The sequence below is a fragment of the Armigeres subalbatus genome, chromosome 1 (genome assembly GCF_024139115.2).
Source record: "Armigeres subalbatus isolate Guangzhou_Male chromosome 1, GZ_Asu_2, whole genome shotgun sequence".
NCBI classification, from domain to species: domain Eukaryota; kingdom Metazoa; phylum Arthropoda; class Insecta; order Diptera; family Culicidae; genus Armigeres; species Armigeres subalbatus.
Genome location: NC_085139.1, coordinates 296775651 through 296787817, shown reverse-complemented (window position 1 = coordinate 296787817; position 12167 = coordinate 296775651). Strand labels below are relative to the sequence as shown.

General features: G+C 48.3%; 1 protein-coding gene and 1 long non-coding RNA gene across 3 annotated transcripts in view; one reads left to right on the top strand and one right to left on the bottom strand.

Moving 5' to 3' along the window:
- LOC134207485 (neuropeptide Y receptor type 2-like) overlaps positions 1–12167 on the top strand; it is a 241911-nt gene that overhangs the window by 134372 nt on the left and 95372 nt on the right. The gene's annotated exons all lie outside the window — the stretch shown is intronic.
- LOC134216132 (uncharacterized) lies at positions 10340–11801 on the bottom strand. Of its 2 annotated transcripts, XR_009980511.1 has the most exons (4): positions 11190–11794; positions 11021–11129; positions 10836–10957; positions 10340–10777 (listed from the first exon to the last, which is right to left on the bottom strand). It is a non-coding gene; the product is annotated as an uncharacterized LOC134216132 (long non-coding RNA). The 2 variants fall into 2 exon arrangements; XR_009980514.1 differs by having other exon boundaries at positions 11021–11801.

The window sequence follows — 12167 nt, the reverse complement described above, 5'->3', positions numbered from 1 at the left end:
GAGAAATATCAAAGCTTGTTTCAATTGCTTAAGGGTGGGCCACCAGAGTAGTGCGTGTTCTTCGGCGTATATGTGTTCTAAATGCCAAGCTATACATCACACTTTGCTTCACTCTGATAAGGTTTTGTCTCAGTCCGCCTCGAAAACGGTATCGCAATCCTCCTCTCAATCCCAGTCTGAATCGTCATCCACTGCGAAACCCATCATTCCACAGGTAAAAAACCAATCTCTTTTCGATGAGTCGCAATCTCATGCAGTTTCATGTTCAACAAGACAAGCTCCTCGTTTGTGCAACAGCTTGCTGATGACAGCGCGGGTACAAGTGAAAGATGTGAATGGAAATTTGAAGTCTTGCCGTGCCTTTTTGTGGATCTCAAGCGCATCTTGTGTCGAATCGTCTGGTTGAATCGGTTGAATTGTTGAATCTACCTCGTTTTTCTACCAAAGTGGACGTGGTTGGAGCTAATGGCCAGTTATGCTGATTTCCGGGGACAGTTACAATGCCTGATTGCAGGAAAAGTTGCTGGGTCCACGCCATCTGTACCGATTGATATCAAACAGTGGAAAATCCCTCCTGGCCTATCACTAGCAGACCCGGAGCACATACCTGGAGAAATTGATTTGCTGATAGGAATCTAACTCTTCTTCTAGCTATTGATGCCAGGCCAATACAAGATAGCTGATAATTTCCCTGTTCAACAAGAGACGCGTCTAGGATGGGTTGTCGCCGGGTCCGTTGAAGATATCAACCCCACACATACAAAACATTGTCACGAAGTGGCCTGTGCGGTATATAAGAGTCTTCTCCATTCAGCTTCTTCATGTCACGTGTCATTTGACATAATGCCATTTGAATGATATTTTGCCTCCCACGCCCCAGATTACATATTTACAGCAATGTCTTGTTAGACAAAGTTGTAGCCACATTTAAGCGCTTTAAGTTTGTCATACTTGATAGTTGATGGCTAACTACTGAAAAAAGTTCTGGGAAAATTATGGAAACGAATGCAAATGACATTTTACAACACTGACCGAGCAGCACACATGTCACAAATGAGTTAAAGTGACTCATTTATGACTAAATCTGGTCATAATCAAGTTGCTGCAACCAAAAGTGACTGAATTGTGCTGCTAGGGTGGTTGCTACAATCCAGCTTATCGCCCTTTTTGTAGATGGGACACACGACACCTTCCATCCACTCATGCGGCAAAACTTCCTCCTCCCAAACCTTGGTAATGACCCAGTGCAGCGCTTTATCCAGTGCCTCACCACCGTGTTTGAATAGCTCTCCTAGTAGTTGGTCAACCCCAAGGGCTTTGTTGTTCTTCGGCCGGCCAATCTCCTCCTGGATTTCCTGGAGATCCGGAGCCGGTAGAATTATGTCCTGCACGCGTTCCCCCAGGTCCATCACCATACCGCCATCTTCGTCTGCCACATCGCCATTCAGGTGCTCTTCGTAGTGCTGCCGCCACCTTTGGATCACCTCACGCTCGTTGGTAAGAAGGTTCCCGTTTATGTCCTTACACATATCAGGCTGTGGCACGTGGCCCTTACGTGAACGGTTCAACTTTTCATAGAACTTTCGTGTGTTATTAGCGCGGTACAGTTGCTCCGTCTCTTCACGGTCTCGATCTTCCTGCTGGCGCTTTTCCTCCAGAAAATCGAGTTTTGTCTGTTCCGCGCCCGTTTATATCGTGCCTCGTTCGCCCTCGAGCGGTATTGCAGCAATCTCGCCCATGCTGCATTCTTCTCTTCTACTAACTGCTCACATTCGCCGTCATACCAGTCGTTTATCTGATCCGGGGGCACCGTGCCAAGTGCAGCGGTTGCGGTGCTACCAATGGCGGATCGAATATCTCTCCAGCCATCTTCAAGAGACGCTGCGCCTAGCTGCTTTTCCGTTGGGAGTGTCACTTCCAGCTGCTGCGCGTATTCTTGGGCTAGTCTACCGTCTTGTAGCCGCCCAATGTTAAGCCGCGGGGTCCGACTTCGACGCGTGTTGTACACCGTCGAGAGTTTTGAGCGCAGGCATACTGCAATGAGGTAGTGGTCGGATTCAATATTCGCACTGCGGTAAGTGCGGACGTTCGTGATGTCGGAGAAGAATTTACCGTCGATTCCGTTTCTTGGTTAGGTGATCTCCATGTGGCCTTGTGGATATTTTTGCGGGGAAAGAAGGTGCTTCGGACTACCATTCCGCGGGAGGCTGCAAAGTTTATGCATCATTGGCCGTTGTCATTGACGTCCCGCAGTGCGCATCCATCGTATGTCTGCTCCAGCTGTGCATAGAACGTTTCTTTCTCGTCGTCGGGTCTCCCTTCGTGTGGGCAGTGCACGTTGATGATGCTATAGTTAAAGAAACGGCCTTTAATCCTCAGCTTGCACATCCTTGCGTTGATTGGCTGCCACCCAATCACACGATGGCGCATCTTACCCAGCCCTATGGAGCCGGTTCCCAGCTCGTTGGTGGTGCCACAGCTTTGGTAGAAGGTAGCCGCTTTCTGTCCTGTCCAGCAAATCTGCAGCGCCACGATGTCGAAGTTGCGGGGATGTAAGTAAATCATCCTGTCGCAACCTGCGAAACCTAGCGACTTGCAGTTCCATGTTCCAAGCTTCCAATCGTGATCCTTTATTAATCGCCTTTGCCGATTATATCGAGTCGCATTATCTCTTATATTGTTCGGAATTATTGGTTTTCCAGGCGGCTGATTGGGCCTGCGCAAATCTCCTGTCTCGTCGGAGGGCCGTCGTGTCAGGGCTGTTTAGCGTCCCACCGAACACCAGCTTTCTATTGTAACTGCAGGTGACGTCCACACGTCTAGGCAGTGGACGTCCACACGTCCCAAACTAGCTCACCTTTACTCAGGGCCGGCTTACCTCCCCGGGCAGAAGCCATGAACAGAATAACAATACATGATATGGATTTGATTGATATAAGAGATAAAATAACAGGCAACAATATCAAAAATTTGCACCGGAATATCATTTGAATAGCAAGATATGCTATGGATAAGAACAAACTAATGGCACATGATATTGATCACTTCTTACAAATAGCATAACTTGATCTCCTCATGATATTTTAGTGCAAAATATTGATATTGTCGTCTGATCTTTTATCTCTTATATCAATCAAGTCCATATCTCATTTTGCTATCTTATCAACATTTGCTATTATTTATTTTTTTCATATTATTATGTTAGGGTTAGTGTTTTAGTTAGTAAATTTCGTTGCGGCCGATAGATGTCCAGGAAAAACATGGGGAGACCAGGCTCCTAACATACCTTAGGTGATGCGGGGAGGCTGGCAAATGTGGGTTCGCCGGCGAGCGCTGAGGGCAATGCACCTACGGTAGCCTACTGCGGTACGGTTCGGGGAGCGGAGCTTTCTCCCGGCTTCAGGTCGGCGACTATCCTCAATGTCTCCGAGAGTTTTGGAATTTGACAAGAACTTCGAGTTGGGATCGGGAGTCCGGCTGACAGGGATCTTGTCCGCCACTTCCTGACGATGAGTAGCATTGGCTGGTGGTTCGTTCTTCACTATGCTGACGACACGTCGTCTCGTCCGGCCACCAAACCTGGTCACCGATCCTTCCGAGAGAGGGCAATCCGCGAGGACACCGTAGGTTGACGGTCTTTTTATCCGGTCTGTCTCCGGCGGTAGAAAGTGATGACGACGGGGTAATTAATGTAGCCACCTCGTGGCGTTTGGTTGTCACAGGACAATGGCGACTATTGGGGTTCGCTCATCGAGGCTACGGGTGTAGCGGTTCCGGAATTCGCGGCGCTTCTACGTCGTCTGGTGTGCCACGACCGACTTGGACCTTCCTCGAGAAACTTGCTGGCCGGAACTAAACCGGATCGGGAAACTAGATGGGCTTGCTCTGGTCGGAAACGGTTCCAACCGGGTACTTCTGACAATCCTCGGGAGGGCGGTCAAACGGGGAATACTTCCGGGCCCGCTTTTGCACCCTAGAACTTTGTCGGAGAAACTCCGCGACACCGGACACGGTTCTTCGAACTTCGGCTTGACACAGGCTTTCCTTGGCGCCACCGCGTGGTCCCTTTTGGTTAAGCGTCTCTTCCTTCAAAAATCTCTCTTCACACAACTGTCTTCTAGCTTGGTTGCTTCCCGACTGCTGAGTCGCGACCCAATACGATCTTCTCTTCTCTTCTCTCTCCGTCCCCAGCATAGGGGTGCCATCGTCGCCCGCGAGATTTGAGCCACACGGAATTAGTTTATTTTACACGTTTAAGGCAGAATAGGCGGTTCAAAAATTTACCCCTATTCTACCTTTTCTACTGCATGCAAAGTCTTACAATAATAATGGTTAGTATATGTTATTTGCTGGTACACACGCAAATGGACTGGTCCTTGGTACCGAAAACGGTAACACTATAGAGGTTTAACAAGACCCACTGTCAAACCCCACCACATCCTAGGCAAGCCCCACAACTCGCAGATGGCCTGGGGAGGGATCGTCAAAATTGTAATCGTGTATCAGAAATCGTTGAAAATTCATCGAATGTTACTTGGAACTATGTCAAATCAGCAGAAAATCCAGCTGACGTCGTCAACCGAGGACATACTACCCAATTGCTAGTCGCAAATGACCTCTGGTGGAGGGACAATTGTTTTTGCGAAGTCGTAGCTTTCAAATAGACGAACCCGAGCCTGTCTCCAATGAGGAGCTACCGGAATGGCAACCAATTACTTTTACCTTTGCTGTTTTGGTGCCAGAGCCTCTCCTAGTGATGATTGCTTTCAGTTCCTTCCGGAAGCTGCAACGTGTAATTGGATATGTTCGACGATTTATTAAAAATGCGGGATCCAAATCACAACGAATTACTTCGAAGTTTCTGGTGCATTGCAGGAGATGCGTGAATCTTTGAATACCATCATCAACTATGTTCAAAGATCTGAGCTTGCCGAGGAAATCGCACGTCTCGAATCAAACGAACCATTGCGCCGTCTTAGCTACCTTGGTGTTATGACGAAGGATCGTATTCTGAGAGTTGGTGGAAGATTACGCAATACTTCTCTACCATATGGTGAAAAACACCAAATTTTGATACCAAATAAAAATCCTGTAGTTGAGTCGATGATAAGAGCAATGCATAATTGTTGCATATTGGGTCGTCCGGGCTTATAGCTGCTGTTCGCCAAAGGTTTTGGCTGCTGAATGCTCGATCCAGTGGTCAGGAAAATCACCCGAGTCTGCGTAACATGTTTCCGAAACAACCCAAGCTTGTTGCAGTCGTCCATGGGCGATCTACCTAAAGTTCGTGTCGTCCCTGCTCCTCCTTGCTCCAAATCCGGTGTTGATTTTGCGGGTCCCGTGTTTATCCGTCAAGGTGGAAGAAAGTCTACTCCCGTCAAAGGTTATGTTTGTTTATTTGTATGTGTGTCAACGAAAGCGATCAACATTGAATTGGTATCAGGATCTATCTGCTTCAGCATTCATTGCGGCCCTTCATCGTTTTCTTGCAAAGGGTCAAATTTCGTAGGAGGTAAGTCGGAGTTACATAATTTGATCCTACTATTTCAAAGTGATCAACTAGAGGCAGAGTTGAATGGTTTCTGTGTCGCCCGTGAAATTAAATGGACCTTTATTCCTCCTCGTACTCCCAACTTCGGCGGTCTATGGGATTATTATTTTATTATTTATTCAGACTAAGGCCGAAGTGGCCTGTGCGGTATGTAAGAGTCTTCTCCATTCGGCTCGGTCCATGGCAACACGTCGCCAGCCACGCAGTCTACGGAGGGTCCGCAAGTCATCTTCCACCTGATCGATCCACCTTGCCCGCTGCGCACCTTGCCTTCTTGTGCCCGTCGGATCGTTGTCGAGAACCATTTTCACCGGGTTATTGTCCGACATTCTGGCTACGTGCCCGGCCCACCGCAGTCGTCCGATTTTCGCGGTGTGAACGATGGATGGTTCTCCCAACAGCTGATGCAACTCGTGGTTCATTCGCCTCCTCCATGTACCGTCCGCCATCTGCTCCCCACCAGCATTTTCCTTTCGAAAACTCCGAGTGCGCGTTGGTCCTCCACGAGCATCGTCCAGGTCTCGTGTCCGTAGAGGACTACCGGTCTAATGAGCGTTTTGTAAATGGTCAGTTTGGTACGGCGGCGAACTCTATTCGATCGAAGCGTCTTGCGGAGTCCAAAGTATGCACGATTTCCAGCCACTATACGCCTCCGAATTTCTCTGCTGGTATCATTTTCGGCAGTCACCAGTGAGCCCAAGTACACAAATTCTTCTACCACCTCGATTTCATCACCATCGATGCCAACTCGCGGTGGGTGGCTCACATTGTTTTCTCTTGAACCTCTTCCTATCATGTACTTCGTCTTCGACGTGTTGATGACTAGTCCGATCCGCTTGGCTTCCCTCTTCAGTCTGATGTAGGCTTCCTCCATCTTCTCAAAGTTACGTGCCATAATATCTATGTCGTCGGCGAAGCCAAATAGCTGGACGGACTTATTGAAAATTGTTCCACTCGTGTTAATCCCTGCTCTTCGTATTACCCCTTCCAAAGCGATGTTGAATAGCAGACACGAAAGACCATCACCTTGCCGTAACCCTCTGCGGGTTTCGAAGGGACTCGAGAATGCCCCTGAAACTCGAACTACGCACATCACCCGATCCATCGTCGCTTTGATCAACCGTGTCAGTTTATCCGGAAATCCGTTTTCGTGCATTAGCTGCCATAGCTGGTCCCGATCGATTGTATCATATGCGGCTTTGAAGTCGATGAATAGATGATGTGTGGGCACGTTGTATTCGCGGCACTTCTGCAGTACTTGGCGAATGGCGAACACCTGGTCCGTAGTGGAGCGTTCGCCCATAAAACCCGCCTGGTACTGCCCCACGAACTCCCTTGCAATTGGTGCTAGTCGACGGCATAAAATTTGGGAGAGTACCTTGTAGGCGGCGTTCAGCAATGTGATTGCGCGGTAGTTGCTACAATCTAGCTTATCGCCCTTTTGTAGATGGGACACGACACCTTCCATCCACTCCTGCGGCAAAACTTCCTCCTCCCAAATCTTGGTAATGACCCAGTGCAGCGCTCTAGCCAGTGCCTCACCACCGTGTTTAAATAGCTCTCCTGTTAGTTGGTCAACCCCAGGGGCTTTGTTGTTCTTCAGCCGGCCAATCTCCTCCTGGATTTCCTGGAGATCCGGGGCCGGTAGAATTATGTCCTGCGCGCGTTCCTCTAGGTCCATCACCATACCGTCATCTTCGTCTGCCACATTGCCATTCAGGTGCACTTCGTAGTGCTGCTGCCACCTTTGGATCACCTCACGCTCTTTCGTAAGAAGGTTCCCGTTTATGTCCTTGCACATATCAGGCTGTGGCACGTGGCCCTTACGTGAACGGTTCAACTTCTCATAGAACTTTCGTGTGTTATTAGTGCGGTACAGTTGCTCCGTCTCTTCACGGTCTCGATCTTCCTGCTGACGCTTTTTCCTCCGGAAAATCGATAGAACTTTCGTCTGTTCCGCGCCTGTTTATATCGTGCCTCATTCGCCCTCGTGCGGTGTTGCAGCAATCTCGCCCATGCTGCATTATTTTCTTCTACTAACTGCTCACACTCGCCGTCATACCAGTCGTTTCTCCGATCCGGGGGCACCGTGCCAAGTGCAGCGGTTGCGGTGCTACCAATGGCGGATCGAATATCTCTCCAGCCATCTTCAAGAGACGCTGCGCCTAGCTGCTCTTCCGTTGGGAGTGCCACTTCCAGCTGCTGCGCGTATTCTTGGGCTAGTCTACCGTCTTGTAGCCGCCCAATGTTAAGCCGCGGGGTCCGACTTCGACGCGTGTTGTACACCGTCGAGAGTTTTGAGCGCAGGCATACTGCAATGAGGTAGTGGTCGGATTCAATATTCGCACTGCGGTAAGTGCGGACGTTCGTGATGTCGGAGAAGAATTTACCGTCGATTAGAACGTGGTCGATTTGGTTTTCCGTTTCTTGGTTAGGTGATCTCCATGTGGCCTTGTGGATATTTTTGCGGGGAAAGAAGGTGCTTCGGACTACCATTCCGCGGGAGGCTGCGAAGTTTATGCATCGTTGGCCGTTGTCATTCGATACGGTGTGCAGACTATCCGGTCCGATGACCGGTCTATACATTTCCTCCCTTCCTACCTGCGCGTTCATGTCACCGATGACGATTTTAACGTCCCGCAGTGGGCATCCATCGTATGTCTGCTCCAGCTGTGCGTAGAACGCTTCTTTCTCGTCGTCGGGTCTCCCTTCGTGTGGGCAGTGCACGTTGATGATGCTATAGTTGAAGAAACGGCCTTCAATCCTCAGCTTGCACATCCTTGCGTTGATTGGCTGCCACCCAATCACGCGTTGGCTTATCTTACCCAGCACTATGAAGCCGGTTCCCAGCTCGTTGGTGGTGCCACAGCTTTGGTAGAAGGTAGCCGCTCGATGCCCGCTTTTCCACACTTTCTGTCCTGTCCAGCAAATCTCCTGCAGCGCCACGACGTCGAAGTTGCGGGGATGTAATTCATCGTAGATCATCCTGTCGCAACCTGCGAAACCTAGCGACTTGCAATTCCATGTTCCAAGCTTCCAATCGTGATCCTGTATTCGTCGCCTAGGTCTTTGCCGATTATATCGAGTCGCATTATCTCTTATATTGTTCGTAATGATTGGTTTTCTAGGCGGCTTATTGGGCCAGCGCAAACCTCCTGTCTCGTCGGAGGGCCGTCGTGTCAGGGCTGTTTAGCGTCCCACCTAACACCAGGACTTGGGCTTGTGCGCTTTGAGCGGCACACGGTCGCTTTGGTGGGGCCTACTTGCGGATACATGCAGCTTTTTATAGAGGTTTAACAGGGCCCACTGTCAAACCCCACCACATCCTAGGCAAGCCTCACAACTCGCAGATGGCCTGGGGAGGGATCGTCAAGCCCTTGGACATAGTCCCTGCTGCCCTGGAAAGTGAAAACATGTAATATATCGAAAAAATAATAAATCTCTCTCCAACCTGTTATCTATTAATGTCATAATTAAATCTTCAATATTCTACTTTGGAACGTCTTGAAAAATTGAACAGAAAACGCAGAAAACGCGGTAAATTTCGATTATGCTATTGGTGTGTTTGAACAGCTGGCAACAATGTCACGAGATGTGAACATAAACAGCTAGCATTATGAAAAAATAAAACATAAATATTAACGTAAATCAAAGCTATCTGTTGATTTTCGGACACATTTCGTTAGTTTATGTCATAGTTAAACCGTGTTAAACTTAGTTAAACTCAGACTGAAATCGTTCACATTAATGCAATGTTTACATTAATCGGATGTTAACAAAAAAGTGGTTATTTGTGTCTGCCTTGTAGATTGGTAGGTGTTGGTAGTCAAGTTTCTCACGACTACTAATCTTAAGTTGATGATTTTTGTGTTACAACTACAAAGAGATTGGAGTGCCACGATGATAATGAGCAATGCATAAGGAATTGTTGCATATTGGGTCGTCCGGGCTTATAGCTGCTGTTCGCCAAAGGTTTTGGCTGCTGAATGCTCGATCCAGTGGTCAGGAAAATCACCCGAGTCTGCGTAACATGTTTCCGAAACAACCCAAGCTTGTTGCAGCCGTCCATGGGCGATCTACCTAAAGTTCGTGTCGTCCCTGCTCCTCCTTGCTCCAAATCCGGTGTTGATTTTGCGGGTCCCGTGTTTATCCGTCAAGGTGGAAGAAAGTCTACTCCCGTCAAAGGTTATATTTGTTTATTTGTATGTGTGTCAACGAAAGCGATCAACATTGAATTGGTATCAGGATCTATCTGCTTCAGCATTCATTGCGGCCCTTTAACCTTTTTGTTGCAAGACGTGGCCTTGTTGATGAATTGTTTTCGGGTAATGGGTCAAATTTCGTAGGAGCTAAGTCGGAGTTACATAATTTGTTCCTACTATTTAAAAGTGATCAACTAGAGGCAGAGTTGGATGGTTTCTGTGTCACCCGTGAAATTAAATGGACCTTTATTTATCCTCGTGCTCCCAACTTCGGCGGTCTATGGGAGGCAGGAGTAAAAAGTACGAAAACGCACCTTAAAAAGATTCTTCGTGATGCTTCTCTAACGTTCGAGGAGTATTTCACAGTACTGACGCAAATCGAAGGAATCCTCAATTCGCGTCCCTTATTTCCGTCCTCCGTAGACCCCAACGAACTACAAGCTATCCCAAGTAACATTTTAGGTTTTATTCAGCTTATTGCAAGTTTCCCGGTAGCGGTAGAGCAAAACTACCAAGGTCAGAAGGGGTCTCACAAATACGGGAGGGCTACAGCACCAACAAATCGAGAACAACCACAAATCTTAGAATTTTACATGAATTGGAGTTTTATTCACCCATTCTTCAACCTTTCATCTAACTGGGATCCCTATCTCTCCTACATTCGAACTTATTGTCTAGATGATTCGCTTAGATTCTACTCACGGAACCTATCGGGGCGCCCCCTTCTGTCGGTCGCCACGCCATGGTGATCCTGCCGACTTCATGCCACACAGGCTTGCCTCCTGCTCGTGATGTCTTTGATGAGTTCGAGTTTGCCGTCGATCTCAAGCCACCCACCAATCGTGTCCGAAACGCAGCAGTGGCCAACTGCAAGCGCTCTGATCTTCCGAAGGGTCCTATCTGCTTCCCCCGCTGCAGTGGCCCGTACTGGTGGCTTGGATATGAGCTGAACGGAGCCGTCGCGTATCGCCAGTAGCAAAGACGAAACTACAATCGATTGAGGGAAAGAAAGAAAGAAAAAACCCTGTCGATATGGACAGGTTAGCCACTGCTCAAACGGTGCTTCATCACATCGAACTTACCCTCGGAAGGGGTTTTTTCTGTTGATTGGCGTGACGTCTTTGTTTGCAAACAATCGTCGTTTGCCTCCCAGTCGGCCAATCCTCAATCGGCTTTGCGCGGTTTTCGCTGGCGTCCAGCCCACCTATATTGACATCCATTAGAGTCATCACTCACTCTTTTATTATTGGGATTTGTTGTTACTCACCACGAAGGGGTTTTGCGAGTTGAGCTTATCCGAAACGGATGCAGTCCACTTCACGGTTTGTTGGATGATCGCTCAATGAGCCGTTGACGGAAGGTGCCAATTTCTGTACCTAAAAACGCACCAGTTAGTTCCTCCGGTGTTTGATCCTTCCTAGTGACTTTGTACTCACCGGATTAACCTGTTCGTGGTTTGCACCAGGTGCTCCGGCTCGCGTGTTCGTGGTCGTCGTGTAACCGAGGACGGAGTGATTGGCCCTCTCTTTCGCTTCCGATAACACACCTGCAGCTCTATTCTGCACTTTTGCCTCGACAATGTGGTTGGCGTCTTCAAAAAGATGCCGTTAGCGTCCCCGTCGTGACCGTTGTTGGGGTGCTGGCGTTCGTCACCTCTATAGGCACGGGTTTTTTCGCCTCACCGCAACGCACCGGACCTGACCGAAATGCACCGGGCAATAAATCTCCTTCCGCTGGCAGAAACTTTGCCACTAGTGGCCACTTTTTTGGAACTTCAGTTCCCACTCGCGGCGAACCACTTTTTCCGCGATGGCGGCGAGCAATCGAATAAAATTGGCGTGCGCTGGAATCCGTTCGATGCTTGCTCGTTGAAGTGTGCGTTGCGACGGACGTCATTGACGTGACAGTTGTCATTGATTATGATGATTTCTCAGGGGTGCGTCTTCAGAGCTCGATGATTGATCCTACACTGAGCGAAACTCTGGTTGATGGCTAATGGCAGTTTTGGTGGTATTGTTGATGGGGTCGATTGATGATGGCGTGACGGCAACGACAACTATTCTCAACAGTATTTGTCTACTGCGTTTCATTTCATGAATATTTTGACAGTGCAGCTTAACAACATACTTTTCAAACGTAACAAGCTCTAGGAATGGTTTTCAAGATCGAATTACAAGAACTGACAATAAAACCCAATACTACAGGATTACCTTCTGATGACCACTATAAGAGTAAGATATGTCCAAATGGCCCTCTCTAGATTACCACTATATACCTCTTATAAGAGTATATAAAAATCCGTTTCAAGCCGCCCGCAAAAAAAGGGAATTTGGCTGCGGCAGCTGTCAAAAATGTTGCTTTGAAAAAAGAGAAACAAAACCTTGCAAACAAATCCCAAGTAACAATTTTCATGC